Below are 15990 nucleotides of genomic sequence, written 5' to 3' on the forward strand. Positions count from 1 at the left end.
TCAGAAAAAGTAGGTTTTTTTTTCCAAAAATAAATTATTTAACAAATGTTATATAATAAAAAACATATTTTTAATGATATAAGATTTGCTGCAAGTTAAAATATAGGTTTATATTATTGTTCTCAATAATAATGTTTGCTATACAGTGAGTTCAGTTTGGTAGAAAAGCAGTTATTATACATTGTTTAGTTAGGTTATGTCAAAAAATATAAAAATTGGAGACAACAGAGAATACAATTTTTTACAAGTACTGTACTATAATTGAAATAATGCGACTTCCAGTTTACATTGAAAGTACATATATAGTTAATCAGAGCCTCTTTCCCCTAATCTTTCCTTATCTGGTCTTATCTATCTAACTCCATTTTCAAGATTAAGGAAGGACGGACAGACACACAGACAGGCAAACAGCAGTGGAAATTTACAGGTTTACAATTTTTTCAAATTGTAGTCCATATATATGTGTTTTCTTCGGTAGCTTAAATGCTTTTCTAAAAAACCCCTATAAATTAAAAAAATGTAATTACATGAAGAATAACTTCTAACCATAAAATTATAAATCTTAAAACTATAAAATTCATTAATGAAAGTTAATTATAGATAAAATCTATAATCAATTTTCACATAGTTAATGAATTGAATATTACCATTTTGATAGTAGTATGAAGTCCTATTTACTTATATCCGATTCATCAAGGAATCGGATTCATAGGAATAAAATTTTAGTAGACAGCTTTTAACTTAGGTTTAATTTACCATATATCCCTTGAATTTTTTAAATAATTAAGTCTAATTATTAAAAAATTAATTATAACATAATTGTAATGATAATTATATTTCCATTTTTTAATTAGGAAAAGAAAAATATTATGTCACAATATTTTTTTAATGTTTGATTTGAAATGTTTAAAAGATACTAAATTTAAAATAAATATAAATCGTCAAAATGTTTCTTCTTGTTTTGTCAGAATAGTTTTATATCAAAAAGAAAAATGATCTGTAGAAAGCGTTGTACAATGAAATTGTTTTCAACTATTTTCAAATGCAAGCTATGAATTTCAAGGTTTTGATTTCATAACTGTCTAAACAATGCACATGAAAATATTAAAATATAATTTCTCTCTTTAAGGCATTTGTTTAATTAAAATTTTTTCATTGATACCTTTTCAAATTTTATTTTTTACAGTTAAGAAATTTATTGAGGTGGAGCATTAGCAAATGCTCTTCTATGCAACTTACAGAATTGTGTTCGTTCTCAAAATTTTATCAATCAATTTTGATTAAATTTTCCTATTTTCCATTAATTGTGATGAGGAATCCAAAAATGTAATAACAAGTAGGGTCCATAACTTTGTTTTTGAGTTATAGTGAGGTCAGTTGACAATGACCATGCTCCCTGATGTGAGTGAATGCAGTTAATGGAATTTAAGGGTCCAAAAAACAAAAAAAAACATTGTGCATGTCTAATGGAAATGGACTCCAACCAAAAAAAAATACAAGAACAAAGCAATCAATGCCAAATGAATGTAATGATTGCCTGTCTGTGCCCAGCAAATGTAGGGGTTGTCTCTTCTGTACCCAGAAGGTATAAGGAATCCCTCTCTGTGGCTGGCAAATTTAAGGATTGCCTTCTTGTATGGCCAGCAATCATTTCCTTCTGATCACTCTCATACAAACACAAACAAACACACACTTTCTTTTTCACTCACACGAACATTCATACATGCATGCACTGCTTACATATCCATTCAAACATGCCAATGCTCAGATTAGATGGAGCGAAAGATAATTTATATGTACTAATGCTAATTTAAAAATTTTTAAGTATGAAAATGTAATACTCTGCTTCAATTCTATTGTGATACAACAAAGTTGTGTGGTGTTCATAGTTTAAATAACATTGAGGTCGAGGTTGAGGTCCGAAGTTTTAAATGCAAAAACGTGTACATCGGACATTCAGCGTCGCTTTCCTGTAAGCCTAGAAGTTTGACAATGGTGTTTGGAAAGTCAGTGGAATCATGTTCAACTTTCCAAACACCATTGTCAAACTTCTAGGCTTACAGGAAAGCGGTGCTGAACGTCCGACATACATGTTTTTGCATTTAAAACTTCGGCCTCAACCTTGCTAATATTATAAAGGTAAAATAATAGTGATGGTTATTTTTTTTTTGCACTTCAATAAAATAAAGTAAATTAATTTAAGTATTATAAGTAGAATACAGTTCTAATTCATTGTATTTTCAAAAATAAATTGTGTTTATGGTTTTTAAACTTCAGCTATATATATTTATACATACAGAAGTGAAAAAAATCTTGTCCTTGGACATTATTTTTTTTTAATATTAATATATCAAGAATTGTTTTATTAAAATTTAACATTAAATTTAACTTGTATTGATTTGAATTGCTGATAAAAAAATAATAATAATGCTATTTATTATTATTATTTTTTTGAAAAAGTTTTAGGGAAAATGAATAAAATTGAAATAATTAATTTCCATGTCAACTTTTTAACTATATTGTAATAAAAATATTTTAAAATACAATTAATTATATTGTTTGTACAAGAGACGTTTTTCTTTAGTTCAAAAATTGAATAAATATAAATGTATGAATCTAAAATGAAATTACTATTTTGTATTATTAATTAATTTCTCTTTAGTAATTATGCTTTCAGTTGTATAATATGCATCAAAGGTAGTTGTTATTAAGATAAATTAATTAAAAACAGAATGTAGGCTAGTAATTTTATTGTCAAATTTAAAAAGTTTCCAATAAATTGAGGATTATTATTTGACATTTAAGTTATATTTCTGTAAATTTCAGAGGAAATTTGAGATGTAAAAGTGATTAGTGTATTTTTATTTTTTACTGATCATTAGAATTAATTTTTGTATTTCGTTATACAAAAAGAAAAGTTGAATATATAAAAATTAGAGTATCATTATTTTTTTATGAATTAGTAAACAAGTAAATTATATATATATATATATATATATATATATGTTTTTTCTTTAGATGATTTATGACTTTTAAAAATTAATTATTGTAATGAAAATAAAAAAAAATATGATGATTAAAACTTTTTATATGCTTTTTACCATTATTAAATTATGATATATAATTGTTGTTAACAGTATTTTTTTTTTAATTCAGTTTCTTAGAACATTGCTTCTAATAAACATATATAAGTTATATGTAAATTTTAAAGTCAAATGATGTTTTGTCTTTTATAGTTTTAAGTAAACAAAAAGTTTGAGAACTCTCATTTGAAAATGATTTTTCTAAATTAAAGATTTGCTTAAGTGACTTTTGTAATAATAATGAATATTCATAAGTACGGTAATACATCTGCAGTGCAGTGATTTAAATTTAAAAGATTAAGGATTAATATATATTAAAATTTTGTTGTTATACTCTGTTAAATAAAATGAAACAATGACGTAACTATAATGAAGAGAGAAAAATAAAAGTGAAATGTTTTTCTCATTAGTCAGTTTATTTTTATAAAATTTTCAGTTAGAACAAGCAGTGTAAAAAATTTTTATGTGAATTGACAAGTAGTTTGACACTAATTTGTTATTTTTTTATTTTTGACAAATCTAAATAGTTTATATGAATTACATTTATTTTGAAACATATTTAAACATAATATTTTGATATTTAATACAAAATATAATACAAAAGCTAGTGTTGATGTTATTGCAGGGATTTCTTCTTAAAGTATTATTAAGTCAAAATTAAACAAAATGTTAGTGAAACAGAAAGAATCCAATTACCTTATTGGAGTCTCAGTTTTAAAATTGGAATCAATAGAAAATATGGACATAATGTAACATTTTCAAACACAAGTTTTCAGAGATTATTCAATAAGTAGTGAATTTTAAAAAGCAATGAAATTGGTTAATTGATGATACATTAAATTTTTTTAATATTTTCATCTATTATATTATATATTTCTATGTTTGCTCAAACTTACTTTATAAAACTTAATAATTTGAATATAGCTTACAACAAACTCTTAATAACCTATGACTAACAATGTAATAATTAATTAATACTAATAATAAGTTTTGTGTATTAAAAAAATTTGTTCTAGAACTTAACTTTCTACAGTAAAATTTTAGTATAATAAAACAATTTTTTCACTGTTATGTAAAATTGAATTGTCTTTAAGACACAGGTTCTGAAGTTTTGTTATATATACTAGCGCATTACTTAAGTAATTGGAGATGAGAATGATTCTGATTATCACAAATATGGATAATTAAGCATAGAATAATATATTACCATTCCATACCATCGTATAGAATAACTTTATTATTAGCCTATTTTGTATTGTATATGTTAGATTTTAACTCTCATTTGCTTCATTTTTATTAAAAGCCTTTAATTCAATAAAACTCTGTTTACTATTGGATGCAACTTAACATTTTTTTGTTGAGTTAAAGGCTTTTATAAAAATAAAAGATCATCAAAAGTTTTGCTGAAACACGATATTTTTAAAAGAAAATGAATTTAATTGATTTTATAGTATAATTTAGCTTTCATGATTGTTAAAAATTAAAAATATTTTGACAATTTTTGTAATGTTTTTTATTTTCTTTGCATTTTTTTAATGCATTATTTTGACTTTACTTTCATATATACAATTTAAAATTCCTTCATTTACAAAATTATGAATATTACATCAAATATAAAACATTTCATTTATAACATAATCAGATTTATATAATAAAATAAATGAGGGTTTTTAAATCTAACGTAATATATTTAAAGAATGTAAAAAAACATAGCTGAAATTTAAATTATTTTCGTTTACTAATTTATTTAATAATGATCAAGTAGATAATCTAATGAAACATAAAAAGTTAATTTTTTTTTTGAAAAATATACATATTAATACAAATTTTGTATGTTTTTTTTTTGTTTTTTGAAACTGTTAGTAAGATAGAAATATTATGTTTACATGAGCCTATGTATGATATTAAATGTCACAGTTAAATTAATATAAATATTTATTGTATAAATTTAGAAGATTAATAATTTAAAATTTACATAATGCCTCAACTAATTAATAAATTTTCAGTTTTTATATTTTATTTTTTCTTCTAAAGAAAAAGAAACAAAGATGAGTTGCAGGAAGTATGTGTATAGCTTTCTTTTTCATTCCATACATCTTAGTAATCTTTTCATTATAATTTAATTATTAATAAGATTTTAGAAAAAAATTTATAGGTATGCTCAATCTATTTAATTATATTACATTTGTTTAGCTTAAAGCCAATATTAAAAATATTTTAATGAGAAAGTATTATTTTTGAAGATATTCATTATAAAAATTTTTAATCAAATTTTTATAACGAATATCTTCAAAAATAAGTCGTTTAACTTAAAAAAAATTTTTAAATTTGAAGAACAGTTTGGAATATGTTATATACATATATATTTTTAAATTTGTGTATAATTTTCTTAAGCATTTTGTTATACAATGTAATCATAATTTTTTAATATTTATTAAAATTTTATTACTGTTAATTAAATTTCTATCAGTTGAATTAGAAATGAATAAACAAATTAAAAATTTTATTAAATTTAAAATGTAAATTTTGAATAAGTATTAATAACAAAATACATACTTTAATTGCTTGGCTGTCTGTGAGAAATTTTTTCTTTTTCAGTTTTTTTTGTATATATATATCATGTCACTAAAATTAAATAAGACAGAAATGTGTAAGAAGATTTACAGATAATGATAATTAATAGCTTATAAAGATCATGATTGTAAAAATAGATTTAAATCTCTCTGCCTTCTTAATTAACATTTAGAAGTAGAAAATCTTGTTACAAGTAGTAATGAAAAAATACTTTTTTGTAGATAAGATTAATCAGTACAAAATCAGTTTAATTATAAGGAAAAATATGTCACAGTTTTTAATTTATAAGTGAACTAACTACAAGAAATTAAATAATTTAGAAATAGAAATCATTTTATGAAAATTACAAATTGTTTTTATTAAAAACTATAGAAACAGTACATGGTTGTACACAGTGTATGTATGTATATATATATATATATATATTAAAATTAATATTAAATCTAATAGAATAATAGAATTAAAATTATCTTTAATTGAAAAGAAAAAATTCTTTAAAAAATATTTAATAATTGCATAATATTTCAAACTAAATCTTCTACCTTAAGCTGGAATTTTTACATTATATATAAAAACACATCTTTTCATATGTTTCCAGCACTTCTTTACAGTTTTAAGGAACATTTTCGGCTTGATTTACAGGTTGTCTTCAGGTTAGATGCCATTCCAATTAGGAGTTGTGTTGTGTTCCAAAATGGAACAATTCAATTCTTTTTGAGGTTATTTAAATTTTTTATGTTGTAATTTTAGATTTATAACTTTAAATAAAATTATTTATTAAAAATATAAAAGAACCTATGCAAGCAATACCTTTAAATATGTTTTGAATTTTTTGACATTGTGATTTGTTTCATTTCTGGGAAAAATTGTTTTAATTGTAAAACGTTATAAGTAACATTTAAAAAAATATTCTTTATAATATATGGAATTTGTATCTGATTTAGTCTTTAGATGGCTTCAATATAACCATCAGGCTTTGAGATGTTTATATATGTAAATATTGTGTATGGAATTTTATACAAGTAATACATATATTATTTTATTTAGAATGTACAAATAAAAATTAATTGTAAAATTGTATTTCACTTTACATGTTCTATTGCATTTGTTTCAAATTCAAAAACTGACTGTTCAGAATACTAATTTTGAATTGTTCTGATTCATATATTGTATGTTACATTATTCTGATTTTAAGTTGAAGTTGGCTGGTTTTTTTCAAAAACATTTATTTAATAAAAAATTTGAGTCTACGAAGTGGTGTTTTAACTTGAGTAATTGATTTAGTGCAATATTTATTTTATGCTTCTAATATTCAACAATACTTTTCTTGCAATGAATTTCATATGTTTTAAATGAAAATTTTATCTTTGAAATTTAAGTATTTTAATGAATCAGTTTATTTTTTTAAAAAATTAATAAAATGATTGTTTAAAACAAAGTAGTTCTATTAACAATATTTAGTTATAGAGTTTTGGGCTTGGTAATTGTTATATATATATATATATATATATACATCTTGCATAAATTAGCAAAACAAAATTTTGTAAGAAATATTCTTGCTAGCATTTTGAATATCTCAATATTTACAAATATTAGCAAATATGTTTTGTTGTAAAATATAAAATTATTTTTATATGAGCAATATAAGCAACATTATTTTTGGAAAAATGTCAGCTAAATATTAATAATTTATGTTTCATTAATGTTATTGCTTCATGATCTAAAAATACATTTGGTTAAAATAAATTAAGATCCAAATTTGAAACACATATGATCCATGTTTAATGAAGCTCTGATAATAAAATTGATACAGATGGAAAGAGAAAAACAAAAAGTTTTGTTGCAGTGAATCATAGGTGATAACACTGCTACATAGTAATGCTGTTTGCTACTATAGGTGATATGAGAGAAAATGGCTGTTATAGAAGACAGGAGATGTTTTGTATCCTACAGTTCCATGTTCACTAATCTGTTATTAGTGTGCAACTGCATTTCCTAACAAAGTTTGGGGCAGATCCATCTAGTGGGCATGGTTAACAGACATTACGTCAGAGTCTGGGAATTGAAAACTTACATGCCTACATGGAGCATATGTATGACCCCTAAAGTGATTGTGTTCTGTGCTATAATTCATAAGAACATATATGGACACTTCTACACTTTTTTTTCAATGAGCAAATGATTATGGGAACTTTATACATGGACATACGACAGCAATGGCTCCTGCCATAGCTAAAACTGGACATTTTTGGTTTCATCTTCTAAGAAGACTCCATACTTACCTCTATACTTTCATGATAAAGTCAGAAGACAAGAATAGCTGACCTCTAACAGATAGTTTGGCTGTGCTGGTCATAAAGATTGTGTACTTCTTTGTTGTCCTTCACATTCCTGGACCACGTTTGTTGGCCCACATTCATCAAAGATATTCCACATTCCACCCTTACCACAGACTATGAATGATCTACAAATGCATATCTCAAAATCCTTTGCAACAATTGATCATCACATGCTGCAACATGTCTGGCAGGAACTTGATTACAAACTAGCTTTATGCCAAGTGACCTGAGATGTTCCCATTTAACCCTAGATAACTAAACTTAATTCTCAGTTACATTTTTATAACTACACATTCATCGAGCAGACTACGCATTAAAAACGTTAATATCAAAAAAATTGTTTAATAAAAATAGGAACTTGTTACATGGCACAATAATATGGGTAAGTAGGAACTAAAAAAGAACAAAATATTTAGGAAATAAAATTACACACAGTTGCTACTTATGTTTACATTATGGGGCCGCAAATTGCATTTTTGCATTTCATGCAACGGTGTTTGGTCATTCGTCGTGCTTTCGATGGACATAAATAGCATATTTTACGCGGATTCGATGCAGAATGAGTAGGAGCTTCTACACTGGGCACATCACCTAGAATATTTTGTATCATGGTTCTAATATCACGCCTAAAATACATTGCCTGTATCCGCTGTCGTAGCCAGGGCTCCATGAGTTGGTCTCCCATCTTCATAAAGAAATCTTGCCGAGACATCGGATTTTTTTTTTTGTTATTGTTTCTAACGTTATTAGAGACCTAAGTGTAGACAACGACTTATGTTTATTTTTCCATACACAAATCGGGTAGTTGGCTGGAGAACACGTGTATTGCTATCACGAGTATTTGAGTTTTGAATCTTATTTATGCTGATATCCTTGTGTTGAGAGTCATCTGATTTTATTATTTGAGTTCTTTGCCTCTTACTAGGTCGTATGCGATCATCGTCAGACTCCGAGGAGCTACTCAGAGAATCGGATTCGCTGCTAGTGTGCCAGTGTATTTTCATCTCTAAATTATTCTCAATTTCCCGAAAATGATTCGTCAAATTCCTCCCCATACTCGTCTTCCATTTCTGAATTAATCCATTGCCTTATCTGCACCTCTTGTCTCCTCAAATCCATCTAAAAATAAAAAATATAGGATATGAAAATAATAAAAATATATATAACAAAAACGAAAAAAAGACGATAATTGTATCAAAAGTACACATTACATCGCCAGTCTTCAATTATTTCATTAGACGTATATTCAAATAGATATAATTATCCTGAATATAAAAAAAACATTCTGTATCAACCTATAAAACAATAAAAATAAATGTAATGTACTGTACATACATACCTTCGCAACAAAGTTACGTAGTAACTAAACTTTCATCAAGCAGATGACAGGGATGGCTGTAAGTCAATTTCTAATTGACGTGTGAACACAATTGCATCACACACTGCACTGTTTATTCAAATTATCAAGGTAGAAAAAGAATGACTGGCAAAGGGCACGGGGAAGTTTGTGAACTTCACTTTCGAGCAGAAGTGCGTCGTCGCGTGGACAAATGATTAGTTATCTAGGGTTAACACCTGTGATGCACTGAACAAAACTTTGAGTTTATCTTTCCATTGTTACCATTATCTATCAGAGTTTCATAAAACATAAGTTATATATGCTTCAAATCAGGAACATCATTTATACTAATCCTGTATTTATAAACACACTGTATATTATAACATTGATAACATTGTATAATTTGTTTGTAAAAGTTTACTGTCAAAAAATTTTTACATATGATATTATTGAATAATTTTATCATATTAATAATTAAGATTTTTATAAGAAATCTGTGCTACAAGATATTCAAAATAGTATAACTATACCAGTAATTAATATTACTAAGTCTGTTTTAGATTTGATATGTTGAGAAAACATGTAGATATATAAACTTTTCTTTCTAATAGAAGCCATGTTGAAAGCTGAACTATATTTTATTGGTAGCTAGTTTCAAAGTTATTAAAAACAAATATTTTTCAGAAAAAATATTTCATTAATTGTATAGAAAATTCCAATAATTGCCAATTATAATTATATTTAAATTTCATTTAAACTAATAACTAATTTGTAATAGGTACAATACATATGGTATCATTAACTACAAATTGAACCTTTTCTTAAAAGATTTTTTCTAAAATACTGTACACATTTGATCAACTTACTGATTCTCAATTGTAGTATTTCACAGTTAACTAATAGCAAACTGATACATCTAATCTAAAAGTAAAATCATTTAGAATAATTCTTATACTATATATTTTTAACATAATCCTCTAAAACAGCAATTCCCAACCAGGGGTAAGCATTTGGTGGTTTAAGGGTATGCAAAAAAAAAATTAATAATGGTGAATGCACTATAAGAATATTTGGATTCTGTGTTGAGACCTTTGGCGACATCACGGCACTCAATACTTAGTTTTAAATAAAAATATGTTTTATTTATATTTATTTCAATTTAAAAAAAGTTTTTTTTATATATATATGTAATTATACAGTGCTGACCAAGGTGCCACTGTTTGACAAACATGCAAAATAAAACTTAGGAAAATGGGCTGTTAGGAGGTATGCAAATCAAAAAAGGTTGGGAACTACTGCTCTAACAGGAGATGGTGCAGCTGAATAGTTTTCATGTTTAACTAACTTTAATTTTTTAAATTCTTAAATGACAATAACTGGGTACAGTTACACTAATTAAAAAATAAAATTTTTTAATATCATTCTGTTGTGTAGATTTTAATAACTAACTATATTTGTTATTATAAACATTACTAAACAACTTAACTCTAAAAAATAGTGATTCTTTATTCAAAACTTCTAATGTTGTACTCTAATTGACAGGCCATCCTTAAGAAATTGAACTCAAGTCAATAGAATGCTTAAATGAAAACATTTGATTATTCAGATTGCTTTTTGTCTGTTGACTTATTTCATAGAAAATATTTGATTAAGGTCAAAAACCTAAAAATAACAGACTGCTCTGCATAAATAATAATATGTATACATAAAATAATTATTACCCAAAGGAAAAATATGAATAATAAAATATATAAAATAAATTGTTTATAATTTAAACAATATATCAATCAATGAATACCATAATATAGGTATCCAGTGATTGCTATGAAGTTACTATTTAAACACCTTTTTGAAATATCTAAAAACAAAATAAAATGTAGGTTGCTTTAAAATATTTTAAAATAATTTACATTTATATCTTAAAAATATTAAAATAAAACACATCTAATTTAAAAAATAAAAAGAAAAACAGAACCAAAATATTTGGTTGTTTACATCCATATAAGTTATAAACTTTATACTCTGTAATTAAATAGATTAACCATATACTCATTAACTGTTAAGAATCACTAATTACTTATTGTCAATTGATTGTCTAACAATTTATTATTAAATAATTAGTATTCCAACCAGTTTAATTATTTAAAGTATTTTTTTGTCCCACAGGATGAAAAGAGCAAAAAGAAAAAAAAATATCATTTAATAAGAAATTTGTCTTGCTTAAATAATTTTTTTTAGATTTTATTTAATTATTTAACATTTCTTTTCTGATTTGTTTTTTCAACTTTATAAGTATAGAATTATAATTCAGTTTTAAATATATAACAGAACATTATTTATTTATTTATTTATTTATAAGTATTCTAACTGAATATATATCTATTACACATTGGATAAGTATGATTTTAAAATGCCACGAAAATGTTTTAAATGTATCAATGGAAGATTTTATTGATATAAATGAATGTTTTAAGTAAAATAGATTTCAATTGATTTTTCTAATGTGCTGTTTTTAGTAACAAGTTGTTTCATAGATTATAACTTGTATGATCAATGAAGTAATCAATTACTGAGCAAGCAAACTGTTTGATGATTAATTATTAAACCAGTTATATTTGTGTGATTAATTGTTTCTGGGCAATCTGTTATTGGATGAACAATCAAGAAAAAGACCAAAAAAAAAAAAAAAAAAAACTTATAGGTGAGCAATTTGCTATACGTAAAATAGGAACCATCTTACAAATTTGAAAAAAAGACACTAGTGTTTTCCTGCAGTTCAATAAATATAGTAATTTTGTGTTTAAAGGGTAGTCAGTTATATGATGAGGCAGATTATATGCTAATTTTAAATTTATGAGGTGATGAGAAAAGTTTTGATTTATAGTTACGTTTAATTACTTATATTATTTACTTTTCATTTTATTCCAATTGGTTTGAGTTTTGGAGGTTGAATTGTGTTAAATCTCAACTGCTATCTCAACACCATCCAACTAGAGTTTCATTTGCATAATTTCATAGTAAGATTTGAATAATGAATCTAGTTGCATATTATGACTATAATATTTTAATCATATTTATAAATAAATGTTGGTAGAGACATAAGTTAAGCAAAATGTTATTTCTTGTAAGCATGTGCAATATGTAAATCAGCAATGTATGAAAGAACATTGTCAAACAAGAGATAAAATCAGCAGGCTATATTATTATTCCTCATATATTGGTGATGAGATTGGATAAAGCAAGGGTGGTCCTATAGAAATGGTCTGGTTGCCAGGTGACAAGGGGATCTGGATTAATGAGTGTGCATATTGGATGGCTGCCTATGAGCCTCCCAGATGGCTCAGTTTGAGGATGACTTCTGATTGAAGTTTGGATGCATGTATCTGACCAACTAGATTGAGGCTGTTTTTGGTCATCTTGGGATGGGGAAAATAAATGTCTCTATCTTCCATCGTCTCTCTGGAGGGCAGACAGAGAAGCCTCTGGTTGGTGGGGGTTTTCCTCCTAGCTCTTTACATGGGAACAGCCTCATTTGAGAGAGTTCTTGTTCATCTGTTGCAGTTGTCTTCGTTGTGACAAAGAAGAAACTGCTGTGCACTGTTAGCTGGATTGCAGGTAGTATCAATCAATTAACTATATATGAACTTCCAGTTTGGACCAGATGTCACTTTATTTCAATTCAAAAATTTTCTCTTGAATGGAGTTAGATAGATGACTGGCATGACACTATTGTTAACAGGAAAAGTATGATGTACACTACTAAAATTGAGAGCATCGTTACAAAAAATTGCAGCCTAGCATTCTGACTACATCACAATAAATAATATTTTGTTCTTCTGTTAGTCTTTTTTTTAATCATATTGTCCAGAGCTTTGAATAATTGTAATTTTTACTAATAATCAATTTTATTGTTGCAATTAGTGAATGTAAATTGTAACATTTGAGTTACTATAAAGTGTTTTGTTATCTTTTTGCTCTGTAATCAGAAAATCTAGTACTGGCATTCTAGTTCAATAAAGTTTGATTTTTTTTGAGTTCTGATGTAGGATGTTTGTTCCTTCTTAATGGTTTTGGACCTTCAGCAGATTTGATGTGCAAACAGGGACTATAACCTTGAACTGGTAACAGCCTAATGATTCAGAGCAAGTTATCAAACACATTTTTCTTTCTCTAAAGTCATTAAGAGCATATTTAGGAGGAAAAAAAATTATTTCACATTTCACATGTTGTAGTGGAAACATTTTTTTTTTTTGTTTATATTAAAATAACATTTTCTATAAAATTTTAAACTAGTGTATTTAATATTGGAAGCAAATGATAAAATTGTGCAAAAATTTATTTTACTAAACAGTAATTGGATGAATGAAATAATTTCTGCATCCTGATGGATTCTGCATCATGATAGAATAGTCATACCATTCAAGAAATCTCTATCATATAGGGAAGCTTTTTTCCTTGTTAGCTGCCAAATGATGAGATTTCATTCCATTACTTAATTCGAATATTTTGATTGTAGCACTATTTCAAGATGGTTGTATGAGAAAGGGAAACAAATGCAAAGCAGACATAGATCATTCCAGAGAAGAGAGGAGCGATAAATCTGTTATCTTTCTTGAGTAGAGCTTCTCCCTGAGAAAGATGACAGATTTATTTACCTTTGTATCCAATTCTTTAGCTAAGAAAAGTAAAAGATTGGAAGTGAAAGTAGCTCTAAGGAAAGATCAGAAATGAGAAACAGCCAATATGACAGCAGAAGGTATTTGATAAGCAAGAAAGAGAGAATGAATCAGAAATTGAGTAGTAGAAGGAAAATTTCAAAAGGCATTAAAAGAGGATGAAGAGGTAGATACAGAAATAAGAAAAATGGGATGATGAGGAGGAGACAAATAACAAGTTATCACATCAATCGTTTCTGTTTTATTTTTAAAAATTAAGACATTCAGAATTATAGTTTGTAGAGAGAGAAAATTTCTAGTAAAAAGAGGAACAAGTATTGCATTGGCTGTGGCAGTCTTTCTAATGGAGTTTTGTTTTGGCAATTGCATTTTAACACTAACTTTTCCACTAGTGAAAAATATTTAACCATTAATCGGATTGAGAATATCAGACAATGGAGATTTAAAAATGAAAGCTATAAAGAATATAACACAACATTTCTAATTATTCTTACAATTATAATTTTTGAAATTCTCATTAATAAATAAATGAATGAATTTTTGCTTTGCATGCCATATCAGATTCCTGACGTCAGTGAACACCTGGCATAGGTTAGTAAGTGGTTAGTAATGTGTCGAGGTGTATCCTAGGGGAAGTTACATCCAGAGTGGTTTCCTGTTGCCTTCTCTGGGGTGTGATGTTATATGAGCGAAAATGCCTTCCGGGAGATCTTATAAAGGAAACTGGCCCCTATTCAGATGTTACAAATGTGGAGAAAACCCAGAAACTCAACGTGGCCAGCCCGTCTGAGCGTGGCGCAAACCCGAGACCGAACTCCCAGTGTTTAGTTTATTTACAGAACAGAAATATACAGAAAGGCAGAGTTCATTTCTGTTCTAGCAACTTTGTAGGATACATGCAGTTGCAGGTTATCTGCATGAAATTGTGGTTCTGGACAATTGAACATTTTACTTAAATAATAAAATGTTTTAATCTAGATCAATTGGGAGAAAATATCTCTCTCAGTATTCTGAGATATGTTTCACTGTAAAAAATTCTGTACGTAAGAAGTACTACATATCTTGTGTAGAATTTTTATAACACAATGAGTGATTATTTAATTCAGTTTTTAATTATTTGCATTTTTTAATCATATTTTTAATTTATTTCATTTAAAATATATGTTCTTCTCAAATTAGTAGGGTTCTCACCCCTGTACATCATACTTTAACTTTAACAATAGAGTCATGCTGATCATCTATTAACTGCTTTCAAGGAAAAATGCTTGAATTGAAAATAATGTGACTTCCAGTTTGCATCGGAAGTTCATATATGGTTAATTGAGACCTCCTGCCCCTAAGCTTTCCATATCTACTCTTGAATTTCATTTATCTAACACTGTTCTTGAGATTAACGAAAGATAACAGACAGATGACAGTGAGAATTTATAGGTCTACAATTTTTTTTCTAATTGAAACCCAAAAATTGGTTTAAAGCGGCATATTATGGGCATGGAAACTTTATGAATGTACAAAAGTTTTTTCATCATCTATTGACATTACATAAGAAGCTCATTAAAATTAAAGATATATTTTTTAATTTAGTTTTTGTATTTAATATTGATATTATATAATATTAATAAAACAGCATGGAAGGTTGTGTATTGCAGATTACGGGCAGGTGGGCCAGAGCCAAGTGCATTGTTTCAGCCCTAGAAGGATTTTAAGTTCAGTCTGGTTGGCCCTAAAGAGGCTGCTTTGCAGCAATGATAAGCACTGCACAATAGCATCAGTCTCACTGCCCTTTAGCTTCTTACCTTCAGAACCTTAAATTTTTGTAAAAACAAGGTTCACTTACACTTCTTGGGACTTTAGTACAGCATGTAAGCTGAAGGGCAACAAGATTGAGGCTTTTCTACAGTTGCTTAGCAGTGCTGCAGAGTAGCATCTTAAGGGGTTGCTAGTTTGAACTTAGTCTTTCAAATGCATTATTTCAGTGC

The 15990-nt window shown here is 26.7% G+C and overlaps 1 protein-coding gene across 1 annotated transcript in view; it reads left to right on the forward strand.

Annotated features, from left to right (window-relative positions):
* The window catches only part of LOC136987477 (disintegrin and metalloproteinase domain-containing protein unc-71-like), a gene marked incomplete at its 3' end in the record, with an annotated part of 118699 nt that overhangs the window by 5511 nt on the left and 97198 nt on the right, over window positions 1-15990 (forward strand).

This window comes from Centruroides vittatus, unplaced genomic scaffold (genome assembly GCF_030686945.1).
Source record: "Centruroides vittatus isolate TY-2023 unplaced genomic scaffold, ASM3068694v2 scaffold_211, whole genome shotgun sequence".
Classification (NCBI taxonomy): domain Eukaryota; kingdom Metazoa; phylum Arthropoda; class Arachnida; order Scorpiones; family Buthidae; genus Centruroides; species Centruroides vittatus.